This window comes from Heterodontus francisci, chromosome 4 (genome assembly GCF_036365525.1).
Source record: "Heterodontus francisci isolate sHetFra1 chromosome 4, sHetFra1.hap1, whole genome shotgun sequence".
In the NCBI taxonomy this organism is placed as follows: domain Eukaryota; kingdom Metazoa; phylum Chordata; class Chondrichthyes; order Heterodontiformes; family Heterodontidae; genus Heterodontus; species Heterodontus francisci.
Genome location: NC_090374.1, coordinates 63,674,532 through 63,686,559, shown reverse-complemented (window position 1 = coordinate 63,686,559; position 12,028 = coordinate 63,674,532). Strand labels below are relative to the sequence as shown.

At 42.3% G+C, this 12,028-nt stretch overlaps 1 pseudogene; it reads right to left on the bottom strand.

Annotated features, from left to right (window-relative positions):
* Positions 1 to 4,618: 4,618 nt before the first annotated feature.
* Positions 4,619 to 5,177, bottom strand: LOC137368682 (histone chaperone ASF1 pseudogene; annotated as a pseudogene).
* Positions 5,178 to 12,028: the final 6,851 nt, after the last annotated feature.

Here is a 12,028-nt window from a genome sequence, read left to right as displayed (position 1 = left end):
CAAAATAAATAAAAGCAAAATACTGCGGATGCTGGAAATCTGAAACAAAAACAAGAAATGCTGGATTCACTCAGCAGGTCTGGCAGCATCTGTGGAAAGAGAAGCAGAGTTAACGTTTCGGGTCAGTGACTCTTTCCACAGATGCTGCCAGACCTGCTGAGTGAATCCAGCATTTCTTGTTTTTGAGTCAAAATAAATGATTGCTTTTCAGACTGGAGGATGCTAGACAGTTGTGTTCCCTATAGGTCAGTGCTGGGACCGCTGCTTTTTTTGCTATATTTAAATTACCTGGATCTTGGAATACAGAGTAGAATTTCAAAATTTGCTGATGATATCAACCTTGGGTAGAAATTTTCAGACTTGTTTCACCATTCCCATAAACCTCTGAAGCTTTGTCACATTTTTAGGCTCTGGGAATTCCTTTACCACATTTCTCTTTTGTGGAGCTGCTCTCATACCAGACCCATCTATTATATGTCCAAGAAACTTTACCATTAACTGTGAAAAAACACTTTCTTTGTTCAGTGTGAGACCTGCTTCTTCTAATCTTCATAGTACCACTCTCACTCTAGCGTTGTGTTCTTTTTGATTGGCTCCATGGATGGCTGATGTTATTCCAAATGGTAATCTGTTAAAACAGAATCTTCAAAATGGTGTAATAAATGTTGTTAGTAGTTTAGCTTCCTTGTCTAAAGGCAATTGTCAAAATCCACTGTTTGCATCCAGTTTGTAAAGATTGAGCTCCTCCCCAGTTTTGCCAAACTCTCATCTAATGATAACATTGGATGTATTTCTCCTTCCACTGCCTTATTCAGTTGTGTGAGGTCAACACAAATTCTAATTGAACCATGAGGTTTCTTCACTGGAACCATACCTGAGCACCATCCTGTAGGTTTTGTTACAGGTAAAATGACACCTTGTTTTGTCATTAATTCAACTTCCTTTTTTATTTTTTCAGGAAGTGGATGCGCGACTTTCCTAGATGTGAACAAACACACTGGTTTGATTAGAGATACAGCACTGAAACAGGCCCTTCGGCCCACCGAGTCTGTGCCGAACATCAACCACCCATTTCTGCTTCCTTCCTTAGAGTAATATGGTATGCCATTTTTAACTTCCCCAATCCTCGAAATAATTTTGGAAATTCGGCTCTAAATTTTCTAGGCTTCCTTATATTCAAACTTTTCCACTCTATATATGAATTGAAAGTCTATGCACGCTTTCCTACTTAGGAGTGAACAGCTTTGTTTTTAAATTACATTTAATGTCTCAGAAATTTCTAATTGCTGGTAACTCCATGTTGTTTTTAACTCTCTCATTACCTTCAACTCGATGCCTCCAGGCCCATATAATTTTTTACCTGTTGGTTTGAGAGTTTTCTTTTTCAGCCATGATTCTGTGTCTAATAGTACTGAAACTGCTGCTCCTGTGTCCAGTTTAAAATTAGTCTTGTTTTCTTTCACAAGAATTTCTGCCATCCAGCAATTCTCACTCATTCCCTAGATTTCCCCTAAAAAGATATTGCCAAACTTTGTACATCATGTACTTCATTAACTTTTTTGCTCTCTCGGGATTTTCCTTTAATTGTATTCAGCGCTGATGTTTTACTGAGACACAGGGCTATATTTTACCATAGGCAGACGGGTCTTCGCCATCAACGTAAAAGTCGGTGGCGAACCCGCTTCCACCTAGCCCGGGGATCTGACCCACATTTTACGGGTCCTCAGGCTTTAACTGTCCTGAGGCGGGACTTCCACCTGCTTGAGCTGCCGGACAATCATTCCCTCGCCGAGGGAACCGGGCGCACCCCGGCAAGGCAAGGATAGTTGTTTGGGGGGGAACGGAGGCATCTTGGGTCCCGGGAGTGGGTTGGGAGGTGGAGGCAGCCCTCAATCGGGCACCTTGTGCCCGACTGCCCTGGCAAACCCCTGGAGCGTGGAGGGGTTATTTACATCCCCAGCATGCCCGCTAACCACGGGTAAAATATCCGTGGAGGCGGGCGAGGGCCCTTAAGTGGCCATTAAGTAACCACGTAAAGGCCTTGATTGACCTCGGGCCGGTGGGCTGTTTCCCCACCCCCCACTGCCCGACCACCGTAAAGTTGGCCGGAACCTCCCGCTCAATTTTACGCCAAACCCATCCACTCCTACGATACCTCTGGGGCGGCGTAAAATTTAGCCAAATTTAGCCCCCTAGTTCTGGACTCCCCCTAAGAGGAAACATCCTTTCCACATCCACCTTGTCAAAACCATTCAAGACCTTATATACTTCAATCAAGTCTCCCCTCACTCTTCTAAACTCCAGTGAAAACAAGCCCAGTCTGTCCAACCTTTCCTCATAAGACAACCTGTTCATTCCAGGTATCAATCTAGTAAACCTCCTCTGAACCGCCTCCAATGCATTCACATCCTTCCTTAAATAAGGAGACCAAAACTGCACACAGTATTTGAGATGTGGTCTCACCAATGCCCTGTATAACTGAAGCATAGCATCCTTAATTTTATTTTCAATTCCTCTCGTAATAAAGGATTGCATTCCATTAGCCTTCTTTATTACTTGCTGTACCTGTATAATAACTTTTTGTGACTCATGCACTGGAACACCTAGATCCCTCTGCACCTTGGAATCCTGCAGTCGTTATCCAGTTAAGAAATACCCTGCTTTTTTACTCTTCCTGTGAAAGTGAACAACTTCACATTTTCCCACATTATACTCCATCTGCCAGATTTTTGCCCACTGACTCAACCTATCTATATTGGTCTGCATGTTCCTTCTGCCCTCTTCACAACATACTTTCCTACCTATCTTTGTGTCATCTGCAAATTTAGCTACCATGCCATCGCTCCCCTCATCTAAGTTGTTGATATAAATTGTAAAAAGTTGAGGCCCAAGCACAGACCCCTGTGGGACTCCACTCGTCACATCCTGCCAATCAGAAAAGGACCTATTTATGCATACTGTATGTTTTCTGCCAGCCATCCAATCTTCTATCCATGCTAATATGTTACCCAGTACACCATGAGCTTCTACATTGTGCAATAACCTTTTATGTGGCATCTTGTCAAATTCCTTCTGGAAATCCAAGTTGAGGAGTAGAGGACAGAAAGGAGATGATATGAAATAGTGCAGAATTACATAAGAACATAAGAAATAGGAGCAGGAGTGGTTCATTTGACCCTTTAAGCCTGCTCTGCCTTTCAATACGATCATGGCTGATCTTCTACCTCAACTTCTCCTTCCCACATTATCTCCAAATCCCTTGGTCTTCTTAGTATCCAAAAGTCTATCGCTCTCTGTCTTGAATCTATTCAACATCCCCAGCACTCTGGGCTACAGAATTCTAAAGATCCACATACCTTCATCTTGTCCTAAATGGTCAACCCCTTAATTTGAGACTCTGACCCCATATTCTAGATTCACCAGTCAGGGGAAACATCCTCCCAACATCTACCGTTTCAAGCCTCTTAAGAATTTTATGTTTCAATGGGATCACCTCTCATTCTTCTAAATTCCAGGGAATATCGGCCCAGCCTATTCAATATCCCCCAAAGAACATCATCCCAGGAATCAGATTAGTGAACCTTCGTTGCACACCCTCTAAGGCAAGTATATCCTTCTTCAGGTAAGGAGATCAAAACTGTACACAGTACTCTAGGTATGGCCTTACGAATGCCCTATACAATTGTTGTAAGACTTCCTCACTATTATACTTCAATCTTGTAATAAAGACAAACATACCATTTGTTTTCCGATTTGCTTGCTGGGCCTGCATGTTAACTTTCTCAGATTCATATACATGGACAGCCAGATCTCTCTGAATACCAACATTTCCCAGTCTTTCAACATTTACAAAATATTCTGTTTTTCTATTTTTCCTTCCAAAGTGGATAATATCACATTTCATCACATTATAGTACATCTGTCATGTTCTTGCCTACTAACTGAATCTGTCTACATTCCTTTGCAGCCTCTTTGCATCCTCCTCACAGCTTACTTTCACCTAACATTGCATCATCAGCAAACTTGGATACATTACACTCAATCCCCTCATCTAAGTCATTGATATAAATAGCTGAGACCAAGGATTGATCCTTGCTGTACCCCACTAGTTATAGCCTGCTAATTCGAAAATGTCCTGTTTATTCATGTTCTCTGTTTTCCGTCCAAAAATCAATCCTTGATTCATGCTAATATGTGTGTAATAACCTCTTGTTTGGTACCTTGTCAAATGCTTTTTGAAAATCCAAATGCACTGGTTCCCCCTTATCTATCCTACGAGTTATAACCTCATCACTCTTTCCTAGAAGCTCCTTTACTGCAAGATTATTAATTAACCCTTTCACATTGCACAATACTAGATTTAAAATAGACTGTTCCCCAGTTGGTTGTTCAACATACTGATCTAGAAAACTATCTTGTATACTGCCTTTATCCCATCCTTTATTATCAGGGCTAATATTAATTCCCAACCTTGTTCACTCTGTAACCACGTCTCTAAAATGGCTAGTCGATCAAACCAACTAATTTCTATCTGTGCTATTAATTAACCTATTTTTAGTGAATGCTTTGTGCATTCAGACATAAGCTTTATCTGTTTTTTATTTTTCCCTGATGCCACTTAGAAGCCCTTTGAAACAGAAGACAATGTACTTGTGGAAAGAATGGATTGCATATTAGGATTTGTGTATTCAGAATCATCTTTTTTACACTACTGTTATCCCAGATGATATGGAACATTGTAACTTGTGGATTTACTGCCAAAATGTTTCGCTGGAGCTTAGAGGAATCTGGTTTCACAGGAGGATTTTCATGGAGGTCTAGATTGTTGGGTTCATTATTTGCATAATACCCAAACCTGATAAATTCTTGACCTGGGTAAGTGTAGGTTATTAAAATGACAGCTACTCCAACTGCATCCACATCTGGGATAAGGGAAGGGCTTACTGCATCAACCTGAAAAACAAATATGTGTCTTCCAGCATGAACAGGTTCCCCAAATACTGAGTTCAAGACTTGGTCATATTCTTGACTTTTGCCTAAACCCACATAAATGATTTTCCATTCTTAATCTTCAGACAGATCTTCAATGCACTTGAAGGTGATCTTGAACTGAAAGGAGTTGAAAAATGGACCCTGATTGTTCAACACCACATATCATTTAACTGCATCTTCGCCATGGTTTCTCTTCGCACGTGTTTCTCTTTCTTTAAATTTTTTTTTAAAACTCTGCCTCAGGCCCACCTGCACTATAAAATGGAGACTGAGGTTGTGGAATGGCTTGGGCAGAGTGTGCTCGCTATTGATGATATGGAGTTGCAGCCATCTCAAAGGCTTGGCATCTCAGGGTTTTTTCTTTTTTTTAGGCTAACTGGTTGGTGAAAACTGAAAATCCCAACAGCCCATTCTGGCTGAGTTATGCTCAGATGCAGCACTGGATGTCTCACGGAGACTGGAGCAGGCTCATCTCCTCAGTGGTGAGTCCGCTGCTCTCCAGCCAGCTCCAACTATCAACATAGCCACCACCTTAGGCATATGCCTCCTTTAATTTCTCCCTCTTGGGTACTGCACCCTCCCATATCCCTGCCTGCACCTTCCTATATTCCTGCTATCATTCCAGGAATGGTTCTTTTCTAGATAAGCCTACAGCTTCCATCTGTGCCTCACTTGGCATCCTCCAAAGGGCCCATCAAGGCATATGTTACTGTCACCTCATGAGTAGCAACCCAAAATGCCCCGTCCTAATCTCTTGTTGATCTGCCCGTAAACGCATCAGCAACTTCTGAGGGCCCATGGTAGGATGAAGTTGACCTGTAGGCAGTGTTGAACCAGCTTGCTGTGTCTTTAACTAATGTTCAGATTTCAGAGTCTCATGTTGGGGTGGGGGAGGTGAGAGTGGATCCAGTGAGCAGCTGAATATCAGTTGAGGCATTGGTGGAAGTGGAATCTGAGGGCTGAGGGGAGCTACAGAGACAACTGTGATCCAGCAGATTTTGACCCTGTTGATTCAGTGAACCAACAGAGCAGTGAAAAAAGGGGGACAGCTGTCTTGAGGTGGAGAGAAGGGAGATAGCAAGGCCTGCAGTTTTGTCATGGACAGGAGAAAGAAGAAACTAAGAACTGAAATGCAGGTGGGGAAACGAGAAGGAGAAAAAAGGACAGTGAAGGTAGCAAACCTTTTGGGAAAGTAGAAATGAGCTTTTCTTTGCAGAAAGAAGTTGTGAACAGTAATTTAGGAGGAGGGTGAAGCTGGAAGCAGTACTTGAAGAGATTGAGCAGAAGGGTGGAATCATGGCAGCCAAGGTATACAGTATAGTCCAGCAGAGCACCACTGTCCTGTTGTCAGAGGAGTCCTGGAAGTAAAATGTGAGTCCCAGCTGTCTGAAACAGCAAAGGTAAAAACAGAACAAACAGAGCAGGGGATGGGCAATGTGGTATGTACATCTGGTATTAACTTATTATCACAGAATCATAGAACGTTTATGGCACAGAAGGAGTCCACTTGGCCCATTGTGTCTATGCTGGCTGAAAAATAAGAGCCACCAAGCCTAATCCCACTTTCCAGCATTTGGTCTGTAGCCCTGCAGGTTATGGCACTTCAGGTGCAAATTCAGACACCTTTTAAATGAGATGAGTTTTCTGACTCTACCACTCTTACATGCAGTGAGTTCCAGAACCCCATCCTCCTTTGGGTGAATTTTTTTTTCATCATTTCCCCTATAATCCTTCTACCGATCACTTCAAATCTATGCCCCCTAGTCACTGACCTCTCTGCGAAGGTCAACTCTCTCCAGGCCCCTCACAATTTTGTATATCTCAATCAAATCTCCCCTCAGCCTTTTCTGTTCCAAGGAGAACAACCCCAGCCTATTCACTCTTTCCTCATTGCTGCAATTTTCCAGTCCTGGCAACATCCTCGTAAATCTCCTCTGGACCCTCTTTAGTCCAATTACATCCTTTCTGTAATGAAGTGACCAGAACTGCACACAGTATTCAAGTTGTGGCCTAACTAATGTTCTATATAGTTCCAGCATAACTTTGCTACTCTTAAATTCTATGCCTTGGCTAATAAAGGAAAGGATTCCATATGCTTTCTTAACCACCTTATCGACCTGTCCAGCTACCTTCAGGGATCTTTGGACATTCACTCCAAGGCCCCTCACTTCCTCTATATCTCTCAGTGCCCTCCCATTTATTGTGTATTCCTTTGTCTAGTTTGACCTCCCCAAATGCATCATTTCACACTTCTCTGGGTTAAATTCCAATTGTCACTTTTCTGCCCACCTGACATTGATATCTTCCTGCAGTCTACAGCTATCCTCCCTGCTATCAACCACGCAGCCAATTTTTGTGTCTTCTACAAACTTCTTGATCATACCCTCTACATTTACATCCAAATCATTAATATGTACCACAAAAAGCAGAGGACCCAATACTGAACCCTACAGAACCCCACTGGAAACAACCCTCCAGGTGCAAAAACATCCATCAACAATTACCCTTTGTTTCCTGTCACTGAGCCAATTTTATCAGCTGCTTGCTACATTCCCCTGGATCCCATAGGATTTTATTTTTTTAAATACTCTGCCATGTGGGACATGTCAAAAGCCTTGCTAAAATCCATGTAGACCACATCAACTGCACTACCCTCATCAATCCTCCTTGTTACTTCCTCAAAAGATGCAATCAAGTTAGTCAGACACAACCTTCCCTTAACAAATCCATGCTGACTTATCTTGATTAATCCGTACCTTTCTTAGTGAAAGTTTATCCTGCCTCTTAGAATTGATTCCAATAATTTGCCCACGACTGAGGTTAGACTGACTGGCCTATAATTATTCGGTCTATCCCTCACTCTCTTTTTAAACAAAGGTAAAATATTAGCAGACCTCCAATCCTCCAGCACCACACCTGTACCAGTGAGAATTGGAAAATGATGGTCAGACCTTCTGCTATTTCCTCCATGGCTTCTTTTAATAGCCTGGGGTACATTTCATCCGGCCCTGATGATTTATCCACTTTCAAGGACGCTAATCCCCTTAATACTTCCTCTCTCCCTATGTGTATCACATCCAATACTTCACACTCCTCCTCCTTGACTACAAAGTCTGCATCATCCCTCTCTTTTGTGAAGACAGACACAAAGTATTCATTAAGAAGCATACCCACATCTTCCACCTCCACACATAGGTTATCTTTTTGGTCTTTTATGGGGCCCTATTATTTCCTTAGCTAACCTCGTAATCCTAATGTATTGATAAAGCATCTGTGGGTTCACCTTGATTTTGCTTGCCGATATTATTTCATGCCCTCTCTTTGCTTTCTTAATTTGCTTTTTGATTTTATCCCTCTACTTTCTATACTCCTCTTGGCTTTCTGTAGTATTGAATTCTCAGTGTTCAACATAAACTTTCCTATTCTGCCTTATTTTACCCTGTAAGCTCCTTGACCTCCATGGGGCTCTAGATTTGGCAGTCCCACCCTTTTTCTTTGTGAGAACATGTCTATTCTGAACCCCTTGAATCTCTCCTTTGAAAGCCTCCCACTGTTCTGACAAGTAGCTGATTCCAGTCCACTTTTGCTAAACCACTCCTTAGCTTAGTAAAATTGGCCGTACCTCAATTGAGAAATTTAACTCATGTTCTATCCTTGTCCTTTTCCATAATTATGTTCAAATTTACTGAATATGATCACTACTACCAAAATGCTATCCCACTGCCACTCCTGCCACCTGCCCAGCTTCATTATCTAAAACCAAGTCCAGAACTGTGCCCTCTCTTCTTGGACTTGCTACATACTGGCCAAAAAAGTTCTCCTGAATGCACCTTAAGAATTCTGTTCCCCCATTCCTTTCACACTAAAACTATCCCAGTTAATATTGGGGTAGTTAAAATCCCCGAATATTACTGCTCTATTATTTTTGCATTTCTCAGAGATTGGCCTACATATTGCTCTTTTATCTCCATCTGACTGTTTAAGGTCTATAGTACACTCCCAGTACAGTTATTGCCCATTTTTTTGTTCCTAAGCTCAATCCATATGACCTCATTTGATGCTCCTTCGAACATATCACTTCCTCCTCACAGCTGTAACTGCTTCTCTAACCCAAAATACCTGCCCACCTCCCTCTTTATCCCCCTATCTCGTCTGAAAACCCTGTAACCAGGAACGTTGAGCTGCCATTCCTGTCCCTCTTTAAGCCATGATTCTGTAATAGCTATAATATCATACTGCCACGTTTCTATCTGTGCCCTCAGCTCATCTGCTTTATTTGCTATTCTCCTTGCATTGAAGTAGATACCCTTCAGCACTGCCAAACTCTTTAAAAAAAAAATTCTGTCCTTTGTTTCCTCTGCCTTCCAGATTCACTCACTCATTTTTTGCCTTCCATTTCCATTTCTGATTTTGCCCCATTAGAGTCTATCCTCAGGTTCCCATCACCCTGCCAAACTAATTTAAACCCTGCCCAACAGCACTAGCAAACCTCCCAGGAAGGATATTGGTCCCCACTCTATTGAGGTGCAAACTGCCTGGCTTGTACAAATCCCATTTCCTCCAGAATTAGTCCCAATGCCACAGGAATCTAAAGCCCTCCCTCCTGCACCATCTATCCAGCCACACATTCATTAGCTCTAACTTCCTATTTCTGTGCTCACTAGTGCGTGGCACTGGGGGTAAACTGGAGATTACTACCTCTGAGGTTCTGCTTTTTAATGTCTTATCTAGCTCCCTAAAATCTGCTTTCAGGACCTCATCCCCCTTTCAACCTATGTTGTTGGTACCAATGTAAACCAGAACCTCTGGCTATCACCCTCCTCCTTATGAATGTCCTGCAGCTGCTCTATGACATCCTTGACCCTGGCACCAGGGAGGCAATGTGGAGTCATGTCTACAGCCACAGAAACACCTGTCTGTTCCCTTAACTATTGAATCCCCTGCCACTATTTCTCTTCCACTCTTCTCCCTTCCTACCCATGCAGCTGAGCCACCCATGGTCCCCCAAACTTGCCTCTTTCCACGCACCTCTGAGGAACCGCTGCCCACACCAGCATCCAAAATGGAAAATCAGTTCGTGAGCAAGATAGACTCAGAGGACTCCTGCACCTCCTGCCTGGTCCTCCTAGACTTTCTAAGAACACAAGAACACAAGGAAATGGCAGATGTATCGAACAAATAGAAGACACAAATTTCATATCAGAAATAGACTGTAACCTAGGGTCTAAATAGATTAAGGAAATTAATATCAGCAGAGAAAAAATATTGGAGAAACTTTGTCATAGATAGAGAGATACAGCACTGAAACAGGCCCTTCGGCCCACCGAGTCTGTGCCGACCATCAACCACCCATTTATACTAATCCTACATTCATCCCATATTCCCTATCACATCCCCACCTTCCCTCAATTCTCCTACCACCTACCTACACTAGGGGCCATTTACAATGACCAATTTACCTATCAACCTACAAGTCTTTGGCTGTGGGAGGAAACCGGAGCACCCGGTGGAAACCCACGTGGTCACAGGGAGAACTTGCAAACTCCACACTGGCAGTACCCAGAACTGAACCTGGGTCCAAAATCCGACAAATCCCCAGGACCTGATGGCCTGCACCCTAGGGGTCTAAAAGAGATAGCTACAGTGATAGTGGATGCATTAGCTATAATTTTACAAAATTTCTTAGATTCAGGAACGGTCCCATTAGATTTGAAGTTGCACCACTTTTCAAGAAAGGAGGGAAAGAGAAAACAGGGAACTACAGGCCAGTTAGCCTAACATCAGCAGTTGGGAAAAAAGAAGTCCTAACAATGCACTTAGAAAAGCACAGTATGATTAGAACAAGTCAACATGGTTTTTACTAAAGGGAAATCCTGTTTCACAAATTTATTAGAGTTTTTTGAGGATGTAATTAGTAGGGTAGATAAAAGGGAAACAAGTACATGTGGTATACATGGATTTCCAAAAAGCATTCGATAAGGTGCCACACAAAAGGTTAATAGGCAAGATAAGGGCTCATGGAGTGACCTGCCATAACTTAGCCTTACTTTTAAACTAGTTGCTAGTACAGTGTAGAATTACAGACCATCACTCACCCAATCAGCTCCTTCTCCTGTTGTCCTATAGGTAGTTATGGGTTAATTAAAATGTTTACATTTTTCTATTATGCAGCTATTTACACACAGTCCCTTACTTGTAGCTTGTATTTTCAGATTGAGCTAAGATATACCCAAACTTCGGAGTAGGAAGTCTTAAGGGAGTGGAGATTGGATGGCAATGCATGACCATGGATAGAGTTGCAAAGGGCAGGAACTCAGTGAGCAGCAGCCAGCTCAAGAGCCATCTTGTTGAGTCTTGGATGCAATGGAAAGTGTGAGGTATTTTTTGATATAAAGGTGAAATCCTATGTGTGCAGCTATCATGTGGTATACTATGTTCTATCAGTAAATGTTTACTAGCTTCTACTCACACAGTTCTGAAGGTCTTATCATTCACTATGGATGAACCCAGGCCAGCTGGACTGATAGTGTGTACTACACACAAAACTACAAATTTTGAACGAGTCAGCACAAGCACAGTGATTCAGGCACTTAAACAACTGAATGTAACACCATCCCAAGAGCATTTCCTGAACTAATAATACTACAAGGGCAAGAAAGAAAATTGAAGTAATCTCTGATTAAATTACAGGATTAATAAGCCTCTGGTGCATGTGAAAGAGTTGGTGGGTGAAGAGAACATGTAGGTATAGCCTGCAGGTACGTTGGAACAACATCAAATGTTGTACTGTGTAGCTCCAGAATGGAACAGGTCAAGAATGGACATATCTTTGATATTTGTACGATGTTTGAGAACAGAACGCCTACGATGAAGTCCACTATGCAGAGGTTATCATTCAACATATTTTGGATCTGTTCTGTCTGTACCTAATACAGGCATACTGTAAAGGGATTCTTCTTATCGCTAAGAGAAGGTTTGGTAAATGTGGGAGATACCATTGTTCTCAGCCACAGCAAGCACAGAATTCAAGGGGGCA